We start from the raw sequence: 22080 nt of genomic DNA, 5'->3' as shown, positions 1-22080 counted from the left end.
ATTGTGAGAGGCCTGGCTCCCCACACCCAGCACGTTAACAGGTCTGTGATCACAATGTGTCTTAAAACTGCTGTGTACGTGGAACGGGACATCGTAACATTTTAACTCCCCTCCCAAGGCTGTTATTAAGTCAGTCATACGGCTAATGGTCGTTGTGTGGGAATGTGGTTTTGTCATAGAAACTACCCTCAGAATGAGGTTCTGATGCGACCCATCTATCACCACAAACTCCTAGCTGCCAGTGGCTGAATAACCCTTCTATTTGGGGTGTTTCATATAAATTCACAGAAAAGAAATGCTATTCAATGGATTGATTCATTCTTGAGATTCCCGCAGTGTGTTTGTCCGGGATGGCAGTGGGCTGGGGTGGAATGGGCCCAGATCTGGGCTTGGATCCTTGCTTTTTGACCCGCTAGTGGAGAGACCTTGGCAGAGGTGCTGCACCCGCTGACCCTCAGATTCCTCTTCTGTAAAATGGGGACAGCGCCACGCATCTCACAGTTCCGTCTTAGCGCCACACGCCTCCTCCTTACAGGTCTCCCACTGTTGTGCGTTTGTGTGATTATTAGATTCACCTTCTCCCTCTTCCCACTGGGCTGTGGGTGTCGTGAAGCAGAACGCCTCCCCCATCTGACTGCTGTCAATTGAGACCAGTTTGGACAAAGTGGGCTGTGACTCAGAGAGAGGCCAGAAGCTGAATGTACTTGCCTTGGGCGGGGCTGCTGCCTGTTCTGTTTGTTCTGCTGTAGCTGCCAGTTGCGGCTCCCGGATCTCTTCTCCGGGATTGCTCAAGTGTGGCCGGTGTAGGCCTTGAAGACCTGAGCTCAGGTTCTGCAGCCCTTGGAGTCTCCAAGTTAGGAATGTGGGAAACACACCAGTGGTATCTCAGGCACATAGATGACTACTGGCCCGAGGCTCTGCCCCACTGAGCTGGTGCAGAGTTCCATGGAGCTGCCGGGGGCGGCAGCCATACAGAGCACCAGCTGCGCAGGGTTCTGAGCTAAGACAGCCTGGCTTGGAATCCAGTTCCACCTCTCATTGACCGTGCTACCGCAGGCGTGCTGTGTAGCTGTGCTGAGGCTTGGTTGTAAGAGGGGTGGCGACGAGGCCTGTACTGTCTCAGAGGTAGGCTTCTATGACATAAGCAGGTAAGCACGTGGCTTTCAGATGGGATGGTGCAGCGTCTCTAGGACACCAACCGAAACAGACTTGACTGCGAGACACCTTGAACAGGGCATTGGAGTGAGGCAGGGAAAGGTGTGGACTTTGGAGCCATACTGACCAGGGTTCACATCCCACAGAATCACCAACAGTGTGACCTTGGGCAGGTTGCTTAACTTCTCTGAGCCTTTGTTTTCTCATCTGTACAATGTGATGCTAAAACTGGAACCTGCCTCCTAAGTTTGTAGCGAGGATGAAATGAGATACTGCATGTGCCTTACTTAGCCCAGTGGTACTTAATAAATCACTGTGTGATGGAGGAATGGATGGAGAAATGGCTTAGTTGCTCTGCCCATGAAAGTGCGGGAATACCGTGCAGTCTCCTCCTGGGCCATGTGCTTCACACATTTTTGTCTGCCTTTACTGAGTAATAATTAAGCTAATTTGTGTCAGGCAGGCCTGTGAGGTCAGTCAGAGTCTCTACTTGGCCCGGGCTGCCCAGAGAGCATAGTGAGCCACCGTGGTTCCCGGGTGGAGCCAGGGAAACTGCAGCTTCCGCAGCCCCAGAGGCCTTGTGCTAGAGAAGCATATATTTAATGTCAGCCTTTCCAAATGCTTCCAAGAGTTCAGGGACCTCTGGAGCCACAGGAGAGAAGCTACTCTCCGGGGCTAAGATGCATCAGTGTTGGCTGGTGTGAAATCCACCAGACTTGGCCATCTATCTTGTGGCCAGACTTGGGTGATGGGGGTGGAGTTTGGGGGAGGGGGTCCCTGCCTCACCCTCTGCAACCCCAGGACAGGCCTGGCGTTGGTCCTCCTGCTTTGTGGACCTCCTGCAGCACGGTGGTAGCTCGCTTTCCTCCCTGCTGGTTCTGGTGAGGGGATCAGCAGGCAGGGGAGTACTGCTGTGTGAGGGGTAGGATGTTCTTACTGTAAGGCTGGTATCAGATGCACCCGGGGTCCTTTTGTCGGTGCATCTGCACTCCTCCTTCGTGTGGACTTCTAGGGTCTGGATGTGCTGCAGTTGCCCCAGACATAAAGCCCCCCTCCTCGGGCTCCTGGGAGGATCCCCAGCGTGGGTGGCAGTAGAGGTCATAGCACTGGCTCAGCCTGGTGGGACTTCCTGACAACCCCAGCAGAATGTATCCAGGATAGAGAATCTGGGTCTCTGCTCTTCTCTGTCTGCAATTCTGATTGTTATGGCTCATAATACTCAGTGACTAATGTTTTCTGAGGCTTTGCCACATACCAGGTACCGTGCTAAGGCCTTCCCGGTCATGATCCCATGCGCTCCTCCTAGAATGCAATGGAGCGTGTTTCAGAGTGCTGGGTTCAAGTGCTGGTGCCGACATTTACTAACCATGTGGCCTTGGGCACAACACTTAACCTCTGTGCCTCAGTTTCCTCACCTGTGAAATGGTGATGACTAACAGTACCTGTGTTATAGGGTGGTTGCGAGGACTCTACCTCTTGAGTGCAATGTAAGTGTTAGTTGTTACCAAGAGATGGGTGTTACTGTTATCCCATTTTACAGATAAGGAAACTGAGGCTTAGAGAGGCTAAATGATCTGCAAGGGCCACTTAGCTCATAAGTAGAAGAGCTAGGATTTGAGCCTAGCTTGTGAGCACTACCTCACTTTGTCTCAATTTGGAAAAATACATGTGGGGAGCATTTGGCCAGCTTCGGAAGTGGCATTCTCAACTTTCCTCAGAGCCCCGGTGAAAGGGGATCCTTTTCTAAGTAACCGAACTGCCCTCTGGGAGCTCTCATAATCCCACAGCAGAGGCAATAGCTGACCCATGACACACATATCACAGGAGGAGAAGGGAGGGATCAGTGAAGAATTTCTGTTTGGAAATGTTATCTAACGAGTGCTTTCAAGGGACTCAGAATGCAGAGCCTGCACCGTCCCCCAGCCGGGTGCCGGGGAAGCCTCATCCTCCCCTGTGTCCTGGCCAGGCCACGTACAGCCTGCTGGAGACCTGGGGCTCCATCCCGTCCCATCCCGTTCCATCCTGTGCGAGGAGGGACCAAACGTCCTTGGACCCGCCGGGAAACCAGGGCAGCGCTGTGCCCCGAGTCATAGCGGCAGGAACCTCTGGCTGATGTGTCCCTCCCGGCTCTGGACCCCTCTGCTCCTCCCCGGCTGAGGGCATGAGCAGAGGCTGCTCAGCACCAGGGAACTTTCTGAACGAGGGCTCCCGGCTCTCTCAGGACAGCGTTTGCTTTTGCTTTTGCCTCAGCAGAGTCTCCAGCCAGGGTGCATAGGAACCCAAAACTGAAAGACAACTTCCGGAATCCTCGGGCTAGCCCTGCGTCCGTGACTCCATCGGCCCTCTGGCCCCTCAAGGGTACCCATCCACACAAGCTCACGCTCGGCGCACACACCCCGGCTGCGGAGCCCTGCCCAGGAGCCGCCTGCCTTCACCCCAAAGGCTCTTTGTCTGAAGGAGAGTGGGGCTTACTGATGGAGCCCTCGAAACCCCAGCCATGACCTCACGCCCCCAGAATGCCACCCTCTGCCCAGGTGTCCACAGGTCCTGTCCCAGCAGATGCCTTGTTTGGCTCCAAGCGAAAGCAGGAGGGCCCAGCTGCGAGCATCCCCTTCCCTGGCTGGAGGGGTCAGGGTTCTTGGACCCAGAGACCCGGAGCCAGCTGCTGCCTCTCGCCCCCGTCCCTCGGTGCCACAGAGTGGGCTCTTACCTCTTCCCTCCTGCCTGGCTCCCGGGGCAGCTCCTCACATGCTTCACCTCGGCCGTCAGCGGGGCAGCCCGGCCATGGCCTCCCTGAGTCGCAGGCTGGACCGGCCGCAGAGCAGCCCTGCCTCCCTGGCCTCTGCTTGCTCCGCTCTGCCTCCGCAGCGGGGCTCCGGCCGGGGGTGGGGCGGGGGCTGGCCCGGGGTCCCGCCGGGCGGCTCACAACCTGCCTTCTCTCGCGGGGGCCGGCAGCTGCCCCAGTGCCATGCTCTGCAGGTCCGGAGCTCAGGCGGCACTGCTCAGGGCGCGGGGTCCATCCTCAGGCCGTCTGCGGCAGCCTCATTTGAACTCCCAACTCCTTTGTGGAGCCTTTACATGCTGCCGGAGGAAACTGTGAGCACAGCCTGACCCTGGTTGGCTGCAGGCACTTCTCTCCACCCACCAGTGCAAGAGGATCCCCCAGGCCCCAGAAAGGCTCAGGGCCTCCCCTCAGCCCCAGACAGAGGCGGGCCGCCCGGTGATGTCACACTAGCTCCGGCCCCAGCTGGCCGGGCCCCTCCCGCCCCAGCCTGCTTTGGCGGCCTCGGCGGGCCCCCTCCTTCCTTGGCACGAGCAGCAGCCGGGCCAGCTCTGCTCCCTGGCCCAACAGCTCCCAAAAGCCCGGGCAGCCCCGGGTGCGCTCTGCCGAGGCAGAGAGCTTCCCCTCCGACTCAGGTAATGGGTTTAGATCCGCCCCAGCCGTGCAGGCAGCGGGATGGCGTGTGGGCTGCAGGGAGCCAGGTCCTCCCCTGGATCGCTGCCTCTTCCAGGCCTGCCCCGCAGAGCCCCAGGTGGGCAGGCAAGGCAGCCCCGCACAGACGGCCTCTCCCCATCAGCCGCCCTTCTTGGAGGCTTCACTCTCACCTCTAAACCCTGGGGAAGGGAGCCCCAGGCTGTCTGCACAGCAGCCAGCAGGATCTGGGCTGTGAAGTTAGGGAGAAGCAGTGGCTTGGGACAGTGGAAGTACCACTGGCTGGGGTGGGGGCAGCGCTGGGGAAATGCTCCATCACTTCCCACCTGAGGGGCCTTGATTGAGTCACTGCATCTCTCCGGGCATCCCTCTCATGCATCAGTAAATGAGCTAAAACAAGTAATCTACCTCCAAGGGCTGCGGCGAGGATTCTATGAGGTCATGCAGGAAAGGCCTTGGCGTAGGGCGAGGAGGCCTTAGTGGACTGAACTCAGGACTCTGGCGTCCAGCAGGCCAGGGCTCGCGCTCCCAGAACTTCCGCTGGGACCTCCCGTCTGGCTCTTCGAGGAACGCACGATGGGAGTCCATCGGCACCCTCAGCACAGAGCCTGCCCCCGAGACGGAGCTCATGAATGTTTGTGGAGTCAGAGCAAGAGAGCGGCCTAGAGGCTCATCGGCACAGGCCGAGGGGACTGGCCTGCTGAGTGGGCGGAGGCGAGTCCTGGGAAGGAGCAACCAGGGCAGGTTTGTCCTCTGCCTGGACAACAGCCTTGTGCACTGTTGGTGGTAACTCTCCTTTCCCTTTTAAAACATTTTTAGTGATGATGGTGGTGGTGATGATGATGTTTGGGTACAAACTGGGAGAGAAACTTTAGTGGGGTTTTCCGCACCGCTGGGCACAGCGTATCGTGTTCCCGGGTCCACCGCGCTCCTGCCCTCCCCAGGATAGCCACTCCTGTCTTTGCAGAAGGAGAGCACCTTTCCTCTTTGCCTCAGCTTCTCCCATCCTGCTCAGACCTTGTCCTCTGGCAAAGGTTTTCTTTGCCAGAAGACCCCAGCATCTTACAGACCACCACATTAGCCAGACAGCAGGATGGCACAGAAACCTTCCTTCCCCACATCGACTCCGGGGGTGAAGGTGTTGCCCGTCCTGTGGATTTTCCAGAGGGCCTGGAGGGTCCTGGTGGGGCCATGGCAGGCTGGGGGCTCAAGATCAGCTGGAGCATATGAGGGGGGCCTAACTTCTTCCGAGCTGCACCCTAGACAGCCTGGCTGCAGGCATCTTCCTTTCTTTCTCTCCCTCCTCCTCCTCTCTCTCTCTCTCTGACTCTCTTATCCAGGATGTATTTTTTGGGAACCTGCTCTGTGCCAGCACTAGGAAGGCAAAGTCCCTGTCCTCACAGAGCTCGCAGGCCGGAAGGGAGACAGACAGACAGACTCGGGCACCTGAGAAGTGCCGGGCACAGGGAGTATCTAAGCAGGATGTCTGATTAAGCAGTCAGGGCAGGTCTCTGACAAAGTGGTGCTTCAGCTGAAAACTGGAGGATGGGTCAGAGTTAGCAGGTGGTGAGGTTGGAGGGAGGATGGCCTGGGCGGAGAGAACAGTGCATGAAGCGGCCCCAACAATAGCTCCCCGCCACAGTGAGACCTTGACACTCCTCCCAATGAGAGGTAGGATCTCTGCCCCCTCCCCTTGAATCTGGGTGGTTTCTGACTTGCTTGTAGAAGTAGAATGCCGTGGGAGTGACACTACCTGACTGCCAAGACTGGGTGGTGAAAGAAGGCAGTGCAGCTTCTGCCTTGTTTACTGGCACACCCTGTGTTGGCGCCATGAACCAAGCTGGACCCCAAGAAGTCCAGCTACCCGGAAGCTGCCGTGTGAAGACTGCATGTACCATGGGTCCCAGCTGGCAGCTGTCATCAACCCCCAGACATGGGAGGAAAGAGGCCCATCGCCATTGAGTCATCCCCAGCTATAGTGTCTTCCTGCTGAGGCCCCAGACATCAGGCAGCAGAGATAAGCCATCCTAGTGTTCCGTGTCTGAATTCCTGACCCACAGAACCCATGAGGATAAGGAAATGGTTATTTTAGGCCGCACAGTTTTGGTGGTAATTTGTTACGCTGCAGTAGTAACAGGAGCGGACCCTGAGGCGAGGGCAACCATGAGTTCTTCCAGGAGCTGAGGGGACTGCGGTGTGGAGGAGACAAGGGGAGCGTGGCAGAGGGTGAGGCCTTGTCAGAGGGGGGACTTCATCCCAAGGGCAGCCAGGAAGCACTGCAAGGTTCTGAGCAGGACAGGGTTCCGGCTTGCCTTTGTTTTCAAGAAGGCCACACTGGTGTTGACTGGATTGACAGGTGCTGCGGCCGAGGCATCAGAGCTGCTGGGAGTTGGTTGCAGCTGTCCTGGTGAGAGAGGTGATGGAAGCGATGGGACCCCCTGGGGCAGGAAGCATTCCCAGGACATCCCCCCTGCTCTGGGAATAGGTGCAGCCCAAGTCCCTTGGTTACTAAACAGATTTGCTTTGACAATTCCAAGTTCCTGGGATCCCACCAAGTGGGAAAGGAGCAGCAGGATGGCCGTCTTTCCTCACCCACTGCCCTGTTGGTGGCCTTGGGCAATCAGGGCACACCCCTGGGGAGCCTGAGCTGGGCAGTCAAATTCTGGTTCTACCGCCAGTAGCCCTGAGCCTCACTTTCCTCCTGTGGAAAATGAAGATGATGTAAGGATTTACCTCACAGGGCTGTTGTGAAAATTAAATAAGATGTGACACATTAAGTGTAACACACATGGTAAGCACTCAGTAATGTTGGCTCTGGTTGTTTTAGTTGCCCGGGAGTCCCCTGAGCACGGGGTCATGTGTGGCATGGGCCGCGTGGAGCTCTCCTTTTGTCCAGCCCAGCACAGCAGAGTGAATAAAAGGATGGCTGGTGGGGGAGGGTAAAGAGCTGTGGCTCAGAGGCTGATGAACCTGTGCTCAAATCCCAGCTCTGTCACTAACCTGGGCAACTTTCCAATTCTCTCTCAAACTTTGTTTCCTCATGTTAAAAAACGCAATGATAGGGCTTCCCTGGTGGCGCAGTGGTTGAGAGTCCGCCTGCCGATGCAGGGGACACGGGTTCGTGCCCCGGCCCAGGAGGATCCCACATGCCGCAGAGCGGCTGGGCCTGTGAGCCATGGCCGCTGAGCCTGCGCGTCCGGAGCCTGTGCTCCGCAATGGGAGAGGCCACAACAGTGAGAGGCCCGCGTACCGCAAAAAAAAAAAAAAAAAAAAGGCAATGGTAATACTGACTCCTAGGGGTTACTGTGAGGATTAAGATAACATACCGAACGCGCTTAGCACAATGCGTGGCACTCGGCATCGCTCAGGAAATTACAGCTGCTTCTCCGGCCCCAGGCCCCTCCCCATGCGTACCCAGAACATCCTCGTCAAGCCTCCGCCTTGATGGCTCCCAGATCTTGGAATCCTCCTGACCTCAGTGAGCACCATCCCTGCGTTTCCACCTGCCTGTTGGACTGGTGTCATGCGACTAAAGCATTTGAGGAAAAGGGAGTCTTTCTTTTTCTTTTTATAGTTTTTACCGGAATGAAAAAGATGTGTGATGTTTACATGGTGGCAGAATACAAAGAATCTTCATTATGTCCCACAGTTTGTGTAAATTTCATGTGTTTTCCTATTTATCACCTTCCTGACAGTTACAGGTTGTTGGTTTTTTTCCTGTTGGGAATGTTGGGATGTTCTACTGAGGTAACTGTGTATGAGGTGGGGGCTGAGGCGGGGGGAAGTGCACGAATAATGTGTGTTACGTAGGCAGGGGTGCTTGGGAGGGGATGTTTGCTGTGTCTCGCAACCTCGGAGTCTTACCAGCATTTCAGGCTTCCCATTTCCCAAGCTGATTTTTTCCTTTTGGCACTTTTGAAACGCCTTTCCACCGTCTCCTGGCTTTCACTGTTTCTAATGAGCAGTCAGCTCTCTTCCTTGTAGTTGTTCCTGTGTACGTGGTGGGTCTCTTCCCCTCTGAGTTCTTTTTTTTTTTTTTTTTTTTTTTGTGCTGTACGCGGGCCTGTCACTGTTGCGGCCTCTCCCGTTGCGGAGCGCAGGCTCCGGACGCGCAGGCTCAGCGGCCATGGCTCACGGGCCCAGCCGCTCCGCGGCATGTGGGATCCTCCCAGGCCAGGGCACAAACCCGCGTCCCCTGCATCGGCAGGCAGACTCTCAACTACTGCGCCACTAGGGAAGCTCCCCTCTGACTTCTTTTAAGATTTCTCTCTATCTTTGATTTTCAGTAATTTGACGATGATGTGACTAGGTTTGATTTTCTTCGTATTTATTCTGTATGGGATTCACTGAGCTTCTTAGATCTGTGGGTTGATATTTTTCACTAAATTTGGGAATGTGTTGGTGGGGGAGGTTGGGGGCCATTATTCCTTTAAATATTTCTTCTGCACAATTCTCTCTCCCCTCCCCTTCTGGAACTCCACTTACACAGTTGGTGTTGTCCCATAGGTCACTGAAGCACCAGTTATTTATCTTTATCTTTAAAAAAAAAATCTCTGTGCTTGTTTGGATCGTTTCTATTACCTGGCTTCAAGTTTGCTGATCCTTTATTCTGTAGTATTTAATCTGCTGTTAATTTTATCCAAATTATGTTTTATGTCAGGTGCTATACCCTTTTGGTTTTAGAATTGCCACTTAGTTTATTTTTATGTGTCCCATTTCTCTTCTGAGATTCCCTATCTGTGCGTTCATTCTGTACTTCATTTCGTGAAAACCCTGTACATATTTATAACATGTACACGTTTTCAAGTCCTTCTTTACTAATTCCAACATCTGGGTCGTCGGTGGGTCTAATTTTATTATTTCTCTTGATCGTGGGTCACATTTTCTTGCTTCTTCACATGCCTGTAATTTTTAAGTTGTATGCTGGACATTTTGGATGCTACGTTGAAAAGACTCAGTATTTTATTGTCTTCCTCTCAAGAATGTTGTGTTTTCTTCTGGCAGGCAGTTAAATTACTGGCATATTCCCTTGATCTTGTGGAGGCTTGGTGTTTAGGTTTTGTTCAGCTAGGTTTATTTTGGTTTTGCCCTTAATCCTAGAGTATAACCCTTAATCCTGGGTTCACTTGTAAGGCATGGCCTTTCTGGGGTTAAATTGAGAGCCTTAAGTGCTGGCTAAGCCCCATTAACTTGGCAGGACTTGAACTCCAAACTCCATCTTTCAGGCAGCTGCTGAACTTTCTGCCTCTCAGCTGCTGCTTTCTTTTGGGCTCCTAGGACTGACTCTCTCTCTCTCTCTCTCTCTCTCTCTCTCTCTCTCTCTCTCTCTCTCCATGTATACAATTTAGGGGTTAACTAAGGATTCAAGGGGAATTTGTGTAGTAGTTTTGGAGCTCCTCATTCTGTGGCTTTCTCCTTTCTAGCATTTTCCCCTTCAATTTCCATCCTCAAGGTCCAATCTCTTTCTCCTCTTCCCAGCCAGTAATGCTGCTGCCTTCTGTTTTGTCATTCTGTGTATCACCTTGAGTAGGGAAATACCCTAGTGTGCTTCCTGTCTTTCAAGGACCATGTCTCCTCCAGCTTCTATTGCTTTGGATTGCTTCCAAGTGCTTTCAAGCAGTTGTCTTTTGTATATTGTCCAGCTTTTATCATTGTTACTGACCAGAGGGTTAGTTCAATACAACCTCCTCCTCCTTTTCAGGAACTGGACCTCCGCACATCCCAACTGAATTCTCCTTCTCACCCAAACCTCCTGCTTTTTATTGATGCCCTACCATAAACCTAGCCAGTTGGTTGGTGGTCCTTAATTCAGTTGTCTGCCCTCCCTATTCTTGGTCATAGTCTGTTGGGAAATATCAGCCCCAATAATTCATAGTTTGGTTCAGCTCAGTGTACCCACCAGTGCACTAGAAGATGAAAGAAATGTGTGGCCTCACAAGCCTTGTTAGAGCACCTTATGTAGCTACCTGCGATGGGCTGGGTGTCAAGCTCAATATTTTATATGTATCTTTTTTTTCTTCTCGTCCCAAAACCCTATGAGGGAAGTATTACTATTTTGTTCTACTAACAAGAAGAGTGAGGCTTGGCAAAGTGAGCTTCCTTGCATCAGGCCACACTGCTAGGCAGTAATGGGACTGTGATGAAGACTTACATCAAAGATAGCAGAAACACTGTGTTGTGTTGTCCTGAAAACAAATTACATTTCTTCAATTCTAACTTTTTATTTTTATTTTATTTTTTATTTTTATTTTTTTCGGTACGCGGGCCTCTCAGTGTTGTGGCCTCTCCCGTTGCGGAGCACAGGCTCCAGACGCGCAGGCTCAGCGGCCATGGCTCACAGGCCCAGCCGCTCCGCGTCATGTGGGATCTTCCCGGACCGGGGCACGAACCCGTGTCCCCTGCATTGGCAGGCGGACTCAACCACTGCGCCACCAGGGAAGCCCCGATTCTAACTTTTTAACACTTTTTTCTTGTTTTAGGGTCTCTGAAATCAAGAGGCATCTTAAAGTTAGTAGCATGTCAGGGTTTAATTGGCAGTACTTTTTCTCTTTTACTAGAACATGACCCATTTAATGGTTGACGACTTCTCAGATTCGAGGAAGTGTGGCAGTTTTTAGTGATCAAGGCTGCAGTGAGGCTGAGCCATGGGTGAGGGACAAAAAGGCCAGGCCCCTCCTCTCCTGGTCAGCTGGTCTTGGAAAGGCCTACAGGAGTGTCTGAGCATCAGGAAGGCTGTGGAACTGCCAGAAACGTCCATCCATCCAGATTTAATGAAGCAGCTGCCTCTGAGCTGAGAGTGAGCCAGCTGGTCCCCTCCTCTCCTGGAGGCCTTGTGGTCGGGTCCTGTGACTTGCTGCCTCATGTCTGGCAGGGGAGCCACATGTTTCCTGGTGAGAAGTTAGGAGACTTCTTTTATGGGAAGTATCTAAGGCAGTGCTAATAGTCCTCCCATACTACCCAGTGTCACAGAGGATGTCCCAGTATACGGAAAGCCCTACGAGGACACTGTGTCTGTTAAGTGCTTGCCGGGCAAGTCTATCCAAATGTCAGCACAGGGTGCATGCTCAGTTACAAAGCAGTTTGGAGAGGCTGTTGTCAGCTTGTCCATCTCATTCCCGACTTCCCAACCCACCTGCCAGGGGACAGAGTCAGGGCAGTGCCTCTTCTCAAGCCTGGACATCACCTGACAAACACATTCCCTGCAGCTCAGGCAACAGATACTTATTAAACCCCATCTGAGCACCAACTATGGGCTCCAGGCCAATTTGCCCGAAGCCAATTTGCTGAGACTTCAGTTGACTGGTTTTCATTTTGTCTTCGTAACGGTATCTTAAGGAACGTTCATTTGGTTTGTCGCCTCTCTCTCACCCTGCAGCTCACGTGGGGGCTTGTCCCCAAGAGGGGAGACTGAAGAACAGAGACAGGAGAGACTTAATTTTCGTTTCCTGGTTTTCTTCTTGGTTCGTAAGAAACACTTCACAGGAAATTTCCAAAGCTGTTTAAAATCATCCCCATCCAGCATAAAAATTTTAAAAACGGTTGCTTCTGGAACGCTGTTGTCTGTATCAGACAGGACCTTTGTCCTAAACAGGAGATGAGGGACTGGAGGCAGTTTTACGGTCAGTGGGGAAGGACCCCAGTTTGCTTACAGATAGATACCTGCTGAAATTCTCATCCCGAGGGGTAGCCAAGCTGTTGCCAACCTCGCTTATCTGTCCTGGGGCCCAGCGAGGCGGCTGAGCAGATAAATAAGGGCTTCTGACAAGAGACTGATGGATTGAGCTCCCCAGGCATGAGGCCAGGGCGGGATCACGAAGCAGAGGTGCTGGCGCTGGCGGGGAGATGGGCTGGTGTCATCATAGAGGTCCAAGGGCTGGGCCTGGGGCTGCCTCATTCTGGGCTCTGGCCTGAGTATCTCACTTGAGGCCTAGTGCATAGAAGCACACGCTAGTGAACGACTGTTGAATGACTGCAGGGGAATACTAGCCTTCGAAAAGCTCATCCAGGGTTTCTGACTCAGGGTCTCGGGGGTGAGGGCAGCAAGGGGCACCATTCGGGAGTCTACCCAGGAGGAGAGCGGGGAGGAGACCAAGGAGAGAAAGACAGCCGCCCTGACATGGTGAGGCTGTGTCTAAACCCCTGGCGAGCTGCCCCAGGCCTGCCCCAAGCTGGCTCCCTCCTCCACTGATCTGGCTCCCGGGTGCCCCTGCCCCAGCCTTGCCCTCTCCTCTTCTCCACTGCGCCGTCTGCCAGGCAGGTACAGGAAGGAAGGCAGTACCTGTGCTGGGCCTTTCGGGGCCGTCCCGCCAGGTGTGGGTGAGGCAGCAGAGGGATGTCCGCTCATGTTCCTGGTCCAAGTGGATGATGTCCGTGTCCCCAGTCTTAGCCCCTCTGCTCTGCAGGCAGGGCTGGGCCCCAAAGTGCTTTGGCGTTTGTTGTCTCCCTTGAGTCTCACGGCAGGCCTGCGGGTGGGGAGGGCAGCAGTTACTCCTTTTCATAGGTGAGAAAAAAGAGATGTGAAAATACCGTGGTCGTCACTGTCGTCATCGTTTATTGTTTACTCCGTGTCGGGCATTGTGCCTGTCCGTTCCCCGGCCTTATCTCAGCCAGTCCTCCCGGGGTCTGCGCGGGCGGCGCTGCAAGCAGGGCCCGCAACTCCCTCCCTCCCTGGGCACTTGGTGAGCTCCTTCCCCCACTAAAAATATTAAAAACCATCTTCCATGACTGCATTGGTATAAGGACAAATATGCGAACATTATATAGTAAAGCATTTTCTGACCTAAAATTTCACTTTTTACTCTCATTTTAAAAGAAGCTAGAACATTTTGGGGGCCCCTGATAGTATCGTGAGCCCCCGGCCCCGTGCCTGCTGTACCTGATGGATGACTCGGCCCTGACTGTGAGAGCACACTCCCTCCTCCATGAATTCAGAACCCCAAATTGCTGAAAAAGTAACAAACAAACAAACAAAAAAAACACCCCAGCAAGCCTTTTTTTAGAAGTTTGGCACAAGTTCATTTGGTGATAAAATCTGACTTGACTTGCTGTGAGGTTCTCCGTAGCGTTCAGGCTGCGTGTTTGCAGGCGGCCACCTGAGTCCACGGGGCCACCACTCGGTGCTGACATCGCCCCCTCCCAGTGGATGCGTTCGCTTGCAGATCTGCTCTCCTCTCCTGCACTGTGAGTTCCTTGAGGATAGGCCCATGTTGTGTGCATCTCTGTGGATACAGATATTAATCATTCCTCTTTAAATCCCTCATTTCATCTTTCTCAGTGAACCCATAGGGAGCTGCTACTCACAAGTTATCTATAGCTGGCATCCAAAGCGATGAGCCAGCACCTGAGGTGGGGCGGGTCTCTGGATTTGCTTTGCTTGAGCAGATATGGGAGGATGGCTGCACTCGGGTCTCAGAAGAACATGTGGGAGACAACTTCATGGGAACTAGTAATGGCGATGACACTGGTTGAGCGTTTACTGGGTGCAGGCACTGTGCAAAAGGTCCATGTGAATTATCTTCTTTATATTCACAACAACTCCAGGTGGTAAGAAGCACTGCTTTCCTCCTTTTAGAGCTGAGGAAAATAAGGGTTAGAGTGATTAAGTAGCTTGCCCAAGGGCCTACAGCTGAAGCGATGGAGCAAAGACGCAGACCCAGGCACATGGACCTCTGGTGCCACCAGGATAGAGCCTGAATCCGGCCTGGCTCCCAGAGAGCAGCTTGAGCTTGAGCTCTGGACAGCGAGGGCTCTCAGCAGAGGCCTGAGGAGCTGATTTCACTACACTCGTGGTGAGACCAGGGCTCATGCAGTGCTGAGCCATGAGGCTCGGGGCCACAAGTCTCAGCAAGTGCTGTGGAGCAGGGCAAAGGCCCCCTCTTCTGTGGGAGACATCCACTCAGTTATTTCACACATGTTTACAGTGCCAGGAGCTGGGGACCCAGCAGTGAACAAGACAGACACAGCCCCTGGCCTTTTGGAGTGTATGTCTTTTTAAGGAGGCAGACAATGAAGAGATGAGATAATTTCCAGACCGATGAAACCAGTTAATGGAATAGGAAAGATGGGGGTGGGAGGGGGTGGGAGGGAGGCTATTTTAAATGGGGTGCTCAGGGAAGGCTTCTAGGAGAGAGGGTCACGTGAACCAAGGCCCAAAGACTAGAAGGAGGCAGCCATGCAAAGGAACAGCACGTGCAAAAGCAATGGGGTGGGAGTGAGCTCGGCCCTGAAAGATCACTGTGGCCCAGCAGAGAGGCCAAGCAGGAGAGTGGAGGGAGGCGGAACGAGAGAGGCATGCCGGGCAGGTCCTGTAGGCCAGGTGAGGCCTTAGGGTTGGATTCAGCGTGCAGTGGAGGCCCCTGGAGGGTTGCAGGCAGGAAGATGATATGCGCTGCTTGGCGTTTTCTCATTGTCCCTCTTGGTGCTGGGTGGAGAGTGGTCCAGGCGGAATAAGGATGGAGCTGAGAACACTGTGAGGAGACTTGAGGGGCTGTCCAGGTGAGAAGCCAGGGGACTGGCACCAGGGCAGTGTCAAAGAGATAGTGACCAGTGGTTGGACTCAGGCTAGGTTTTGGAGACAGAAACCCAGCACGACTCTGATATGGTGAGCATCGTGCTGCACTGATAAGCACCTTGAAGGTTTGCCCCTTGGGAGCCCTTGAAGTAGAGTTCTGGGAACAAGGTAGTGACCCACAGTCGGGACTGCCCTGTCCAGTTGGGCAGTACACACCCTGTGCAGCTGTACATGGCAGCCCTGACCACAGCCAGCACTGACAGTTGGGTAGTGCTGGGCACCATCCTGTAGGAGTGTGGGGAAACAGGTGCCAGCAAGGAGCTGGAGTGAGGAGACCCCACCCCAGACACTACCAGAAATAACTGGGGGAAACCTGGGAATGAGTTGGCGGTGCTGCAGATATGCTGGTGGATGTATACAACATTTTTGAATTGCTGTTGATGTGATCCTGTGTGTCCCCTCAGGCTGGAGTGGACTGGAAAAGTCCATTTACTTACCCCACTCCTTGAACTAGTTTGTTTTCATCCTTGAGGCAGCTCCTGAGGTAAGTGCTCACAAGGTTATTACCTGGAGAGACATGGACAGCTCAGGGTCTCCTGGGGCTTGCTGGAAATGGTTTTCAGCAAAGATTCATGGCTCCGCTGCCCCAAAGCTGGAAGGGGAACTTTGCAGCAGGCCCTGTCAGGGAGAGGCGAGAACTTGTAGCTGTGGCCCTTGAAGATCAGAATGGGTTGTTTCTGCATCTTCCTGGGCTTAAGGCTCTCAGACCTGCCCTGGCTTCTCTGACTAGTAGGTCTGGAGTGTGGCATCTCAGGGGCACCCACACAGGCCCTGCAAGGAGTAGGGGCAGCTGGTGCAGGAGGCTTGCTTCAGCCCCGCTAGCCTCCAGACCACCCCCACTGCCCTTCCTCTCACCCTCCCTGTGCTGGACTGGATAAATCTCAGCTCTGAGGCTGAAACCCTGGAGGGCAGGGGACAGGTTTCCCCTGTGCTGGATATTCTCCAGTTGCTGCCCCGTGCCCAGAGCCTGACCTGTATGGATTGCCTCGATGGGCTCCCTTGCCTTCTGGCTTCGGGTTGGGTTTGGCCAATGGCAGGTGCCAGCAGGTGATGAGAGGGTGGGAAGAAAGTGAGGACAGGTGTATCGCCAGCTCCCTCCCTCCCTGCTGGACCATGGCTGTCGTGGTGGCGTGATGGGGGTCAGCCAGGCCTGGGCTTGAATTCTACCTCTGCCTCTTATTAACCACGTGACTTCTGAACGTCACCAATCCTCTCTGCATCTCAGTAACCTCATTTAACAACTGTGGATGGTAGCACCACCTTCCCAGAATGGCTGGCAGGAATAAGTGAGTCAATGTGAGTGCAAATACCCTAGTGCAATACAGGCTACACTGAAGGTGTTCAGTAAATGCTGGCTCTCTTCCTTTAGTAACTGGGAGCCCCATTATCCTGGGTTTCCAATACACTGGGTCCTCGGGAGATCACTGGTCATTTTGTATCTCTCCAGATGGCCTCCTTTAGTTTTCCCTCTCTGGTTTGCATGTCTGTCCGTCCCAGAACCACTCCCACAGAGCCTCACGACCAACAGTCCTTTAGCCATAGGGTTGCCTCCCTGCCCCTGCCTTGGTCTGCAGCCTGTGTGTGAAGTCTGCTTAACCAACATGGCAGGAAGCAGGCTTGTGGAAATTGCACATGTGCACATCCAAATGTGATTTGTAACATTTACTGAGCGCTTACTGATCCTCAGAGCAACCCCAAGAGATAGGTTCCTTTATTATTACCCAATTTTCAGAGGCAGAAACCGAGGCTTAAGAAGTTACTTGACTTCCCCAGGGTAAGAGTGGGTACGTGGTGGGCTAGTGTTGAACTTGGGCAGTCTGGCACTCTCAGACCCTGGTGACCTGCCTCTGTCGTGGGGAAGCCTCAGCTCTTCAGGCTCCAAGGACCAAGCCGTTTTGGATAATCAAGGTGACTGGGAAGCTACAAGATTATCTCTCGAAACATCTAGTGCTTTAAAATTTTTATCCATTCTCATTAAGCTTTTCACACAGACCCACATAGACACACACACACACACACAGAGCACACTACCCTCTGAAAATCTTGGCTAATCACACTCTCCTTGGTGACTCAGTCATCTTGAATAGGCTAACTTTACTGCCTGTAAGCTCCAGGCAGCTGTGTTTGTTGTTACTTTTCTAGCTCTTCTTTCCAAGGCAGCAGTCACCTTCCTTTCCCGGCCTCCCATCCCTCTCCTGATTTGTTGCTTCTCGCCAGCCGAGGTCCCAGAAATCTGATAGAATTATTTCTAAATAAGAGTAGCTGGGCTCTACACTAGTCTGAAGAGCTCTCCTGTGAGTGAAGTACATGAGAGTCACTGCCTGCACTTGATCACATCAATTTCGGGGGCTCAAAGGCCCTCGGTACTTACAAGGTCTGTGCTCTTACAAAATACCTACCGTCTGCTGCACACTTACTGTGTGCCTGGCATGGTGAGAGGCCTTTTAAGTGGATTATTTCACTGAATCCTCAAAAACAGACACTTCCAGGAGAGGTTCTCTTTACTGTCTTCCATTTTAAGTGATGAGGTAGCTCAGGCACAGAGAGGGTAGGGAGTTGACCCTCTGCCACACAGCCAGTAAGTGGCAAAGGCAGAATTTGGACTGGCTGGGCCTGTCTGCATCCAAAGTCCACAGCCGTTAACAGGCTTTAAGCTCTCAGCTTCCCAGCAGCGTGAGGATGGGCAAGTTAGGGAAGCTCTGATCCTCATTTCTTCACTTGTAGGATAATACTGTTTGTTCCCAGAATTACTATGAAGGTTGAGATGTTGTGTGCTTGACACATCGTAGGCACCCAATCAGCGCTGGGTCCCTTATGCTCATCATTCCAGCCCATCCTAGATCAAAGGTTCTCAAGCTTTAGCAACTTTGGAATCACCTGAGAACTTGTTAACACACAGTTTGCCACCCCAGAGTTTCTGATTCTGTAGGCCTGGGGTGGGGCCTGAGAATTTGCATTTCTAAAAAGTTCCCATGAGGATGGCGCTGTGGGAACCACTGCTCAAGATAGATGAGTTTGCCAAGAACGTGAGGCCGGGTGGCCCAGCCGTGACCATCCCTACTTCTGACGGCTGTGTGGTTTGGCTTTTCGCAGCCATTTCCTGGGAGATGGCTTGAGGCTTTTAGTCTCTCCCTTTGCCTCTCCTTCACCAAAATGGCCAGGTGTCACTGACCTGGGAAAATGGGGTGTTTAAGCAGCAGGGGATGTCTGGACTGTGAAACAAGCTTCATTCGACCAATTTTATTAACATGTCCCTGACGTCCAACTGCTTTCCTGGCACAGAATAGGAAATAAAAGGCACATGAAAAAGATAATAAATCATCTTGCAGAAATGACTTTTATAAATTTTCAAACACCGCTTCCCCCTCAAAAAAAGAAAAAACCTTCTGAAGCATCACTCAGGCCAGATACACTTTCCTTCACACTTGGAATTTTAGGTTTATTTATATACTGGTGTGATTGATGTTCTCCCCTCCCGCAGCAGGCTGTACGGGTGAAGCGGTCACCTCGTCACCCCTGGGTCCCCAGTGCTCAGCACAGTGCCTGGCACATCGCATTGGGTGCTCAGTTGTCATTGCTGTTGGGTGGATAAGTGAAGGGCTTGGTGGTACAGTCATGGGTGCTGGAGTCGGAGGGACTGGGGTTTGAGCCCAAGGCCTGGCCTTCCTGGCTGAATGGCCTTGGGCAAGTAACTGATCTTTTGTGCCTTCATTCCCCCCTCTGTAAATTGGGGATGATAAAAATAATACCTATGTTTCATAGGGTTGTCATGAGAATGAAATGACATAAGGTATCCAAAGTGCCTGCCATGTAATGAGTGTTTTATTTTTTCATCATCATCATCATCTTCCTGCCTGGCAGGCCAGTGTACTGGTATAGAGTGTGGGCTCTAAAACCAAACTTTCCACCACTTACTAGCTGCGTGGCCTTGAACAATTCATGTCACCTCTCCGTGCTTCAGTGTCTTCATCTGCAAAGCGGGCATTCAGAGGCACCAAGCACGCAGTGTTCTTGTCACCGGTTAGGACGTATCCACGTAAGGTACTTCCACGTCTGCAGAGCCTGTGGCACGGGCAGCCAGGCCACATGAGGAGGACACAAGGGAGGAGGCACAGTGCACCCCAGGGGGCTGCCCTTCTCCCCGATGCCCACCCACCCTCGGCCCAGGAGAGAGAAGAGCAGCGGGGCAGGGGAGCGCTCCTGGGTAGAGAAACGTCCCCAGGCTTCTGCAGCTGGAAATCCCTCTTCCTGGCAGCCCTTGGAAGCGCAGCTCCGTCCTCAGCTGGTTCTGATTACTCTCACGGGCTCCAGAGCATGCTGCGGTGGGGCTCCAGAGCATGCTGCGGTGGCGTTCCCCTCCGCAGAGCCGCCTTTGTCTGCAGACGTCACTCCCTTCCCGCTACCTGCCAGGCTGGAGCTGCTCGGGGTGGGGTGTGCCCGGCAGGGACGAGCCCCCGCCCGCCCTCAGGCCTGCCATCGCCTTTCTTCCTCTGCCAAGCTCGTTATGGGCACCCCGAGACCTGGCCCTCCTCCCTGGCATTGTCAGAGAAGCTTTCAGCACCTCAAAACCCACCCCGGGGCGCCCTCCCCACCCCCCATCCCCTGTAACGTGGAACCCAGACCGTCCTGGTTTCTATGTGTGCAGAGCGTTTGGTAAACAGAATGCTTGAGCCCTGACTTGCTGGAAGGGGCGAATCCCAGCTGACGCCCCTGACGCTCAACCTATTTTGGGCCTTGTCTCTCCCCTGCCGAGGTCTGTGGTCACAGTGTTCATCCGGTCCCCTCACCCCCACCCCAGCACCTACCATGGGGGTCGGAGGGATGGCCGGAGGAGTGGGTTTCAGCTTCCTTTCCGGCTAGAGCCTTGGCCCAGCCAGGTCTCCGGCCCCTGCCCCCCCGGGCTGCACCCACGGATGCCTGGTACCCGCTTGGTAAATGCTCTTGTCCCCACTCCCACTGTGAATGCCGCAATTCAGCACACACAGAGAAGAGCTTCACTTAAGAAAGAAAGTATTCACGGCTGCCATCCAGCTCCAGCAGGCGCTCCGGGAGACAGCTGCCGGCTCCCGCCCCTCCCGGATGGGAGGGCCACCGACCCTCCACACACACAGGGGTCTCTCCTCCTTTTTTCTTTTTTTTTTTTTTTATGACCCACAGTCTCTTTTGGTTGCTGGACCAAATGCAGTTTAAGTCTGTGTTCAGAACACCTCATTAGTAAGTAGCAGATGAACAGTCTTCTGGAATTAAGAGAACACCTCCCATTCAAGGAAATATGTGTTACAGGCCCGCATGTACCCGGCACTGGGCTAGGCTCCTCTGCCAGAACTGGCGCAGCCTGAGGACACCGAGCCTGTGATCCCTTCTCCACCCAGGACCCCTTTCGTGTCTCTTCTTAACTCTGGGTTTTGAAAACTCCTGTAAATAATCATAGCTGCCATGTGTACTGTGAAGTTCAGGTACAGTGTGAAGCTCTATCCTGATCTACATCATGTAGATGAGGAAACCGAGCCTCAGAGAGTCAAAGGTCTTGCCCGGGGTCACCACCTCGCTCCTGCCCCCAGAACAGATGCAGAGCTCTGTTTCTTTACTGTTGCAATAGAAACTGTCTCTGTGAAACGTGCTGCTGGTGTTAGGTGAAAAGAAATGCCTCACCCCCTTCTTGTTAACAAGCTCGTAGCTAACCGGAGCTTCCGACCAGCCGAGAGTAACTGTATAATGTTTGTCGCACGGAACTGAGGTGATGGTTTCCGGCCCCACCTCCAGTCTCAGCCCCTTCCCCACACCCACCCCTGTGAATCTGGGAGGCGTCATGCAGGAGAGAGGGTCCTGGATTCACAACAAGGGTAGTTTGAGGTGAGACGGGTGCTTCTCCTCCCCAGAGCCAAGTGGGGAGTCTCTGGGGGAGTCCTTTGCGAAGGTTGGGGTGCCTCCTACAAGAGAGGGACTGGGCACATGATGAGGGACTGCAGGACCCTCGGCCCACCGTGGAGCGCGGGAGCACCCCGGGGCAGCTGAGAGCAGGGGCTGCATCCTTTTCAGCTCCGCCCCCCGTCTCTGGGGAAGGAGAGGGAGAGGGTGATTGACACATAGCCCCTGAATTTCAGGTCCTACTGAACATAGAAACTGGTGCCTATTTCTGGTGTAGGGATTTCTGAAGGGGGGCATCTATGGAATCACCAGCCTTAAAGAACGCGGGTGTCTGGGAATTCACCTCCCATTCCCGTTCGCGGTGGCCCTCACAGGATGCCAGCAGCCACCCCAGATGTTACTGTGTCTCCATGTGAAGGGAGCAGAAGCTGGCAGTGGGGCAGGAGCTGTGGCTGCCCAGGTGGCCACCTCACCAAGCCGTGGGGGACACTCAGCCTAGAGAGGGGTCAGGACATGTGCCTCTCATGGCAGGGAGAGGATGCCTGGCTGCCCTTCGGCCATGGAGGGGCCAGGACACAGCTGAACACACCCCTAGGAGACCCAGAGCACCACCTGCATCAGAGGAAACCAGACCAGGTTCTCCCACCAGTGACCGGTGACCCCTGTGTGAGCGGATCTCACTCCCCACCCCGCCTCCCGGAGAGAGTGGGCCCAGTGAGGTCTGCTGGAGTCTGAAAGGCATTAGGGAAGGAGGTTCAAACAAAGAAAATGGCCTTGGTAAAGAGCACAGCACCCTCCATCCCACCTCCTCCAGACCCCCAGGGAGGGGGGTGGGGAAGGGAGGACAGAGGTGAGCTTTGAATGGAGTTTGAATCAAGTCTTCAAATAAACAGAACCGAGTCTTAAATCTTGAAAGGCTACCATGCTAATAATGGAAAGTGACTGCCAAGTTACAGAATCTGGCGCAGATTTCACTGAGGGACCAGCTGCCCAAAATTGGAAAGGGGAGTCAACACAGCGCAGCTGGGGAGTGGCGTTGGAGAGAATAAAGCAT

The 22080-nt window shown here is 53.6% G+C and overlaps 2 protein-coding genes across 9 annotated transcripts in view; one reads left to right on the top strand and one right to left on the bottom strand.

Annotated features, from left to right (window-relative positions):
- ANGPTL2 (angiopoietin like 2) overlaps positions 1-4337 on the bottom strand; it is a 34845-nt gene extending 30508 nt beyond the window's left edge. The window contains exon 1 of the mRNA XM_060100940.1: positions 3866-4337. The gene's annotated coding sequence lies outside the window, so the exon portion shown is untranslated. The remainder of the gene's footprint in view (positions 1-3865) is intronic.
- Positions 1-22080, top strand: part of RALGPS1 (Ral GEF with PH domain and SH3 binding motif 1) — a 288495-nt gene that overhangs the window by 189019 nt on the left and 77396 nt on the right. The gene's annotated exons all lie outside the window — the stretch shown is intronic.

The sequence above is a fragment of the Mesoplodon densirostris genome, chromosome 6 (assembly GCF_025265405.1).
Source record: "Mesoplodon densirostris isolate mMesDen1 chromosome 6, mMesDen1 primary haplotype, whole genome shotgun sequence".
In the NCBI taxonomy this organism is placed as follows: Eukaryota; Metazoa; Chordata; class Mammalia; order Artiodactyla; family Ziphiidae; genus Mesoplodon; species Mesoplodon densirostris.
This window is presented reverse-complemented; position numbering and strand designations above follow the sequence as displayed.